Below are 567 nucleotides of genomic sequence, written 5' to 3'. Positions count from 1 at the left end.
GATTCGGCAAAATTAATAAGATCATTCAACAATTTTCTGGGATATAAGTTATATTCCATTCCGTAGTCAAACTTGTCAAACAAACTTTTTAAGCATGGCGCAATTATTTTTATTTTTACCCGGGGAAAGTGTACTCTAGATTTCTTTTAGCTTTTGCACGTGTTTTGCTTGTATATTTGTTTTGTCGGAATTAATTACTTTCACTCAGCAAAGTACAAAAATGTATTTTTAGAATTGTGATTTTGATTACAGCATAAAACGATAGTTTTCAAGTCAGAGGGAAATTTGGTACATAACATGAATAAGAATAACCTACAGTATTTTCTAAAGTAATACTTTTTATTACAGTTTGAAAGGAAGAGTTTATGATTTTGTATTCATAAAGAAAGATAGAAAAAAACACTAAGTATTATCATTTTCTTTTTTCAAGTGTCTAAAGGAAAACTTCAATAACATACATAATTTACTCGACGTAGCCTTTTCCGTGATGAGAAAGTATTTAGTCTTTTTCGCAGATATCTTTAAAACTTTGTGATGGCAGACACATTTCATTTAGAAATTCAAATC

Source organism: Penaeus monodon, chromosome 29 (genome assembly GCF_015228065.2).
Source record: "Penaeus monodon isolate SGIC_2016 chromosome 29, NSTDA_Pmon_1, whole genome shotgun sequence".
NCBI classification, from domain to species: Eukaryota; Metazoa; Arthropoda; class Malacostraca; order Decapoda; family Penaeidae; genus Penaeus; species Penaeus monodon.
Note: the sequence above shows the minus strand (reverse complement) of the source record.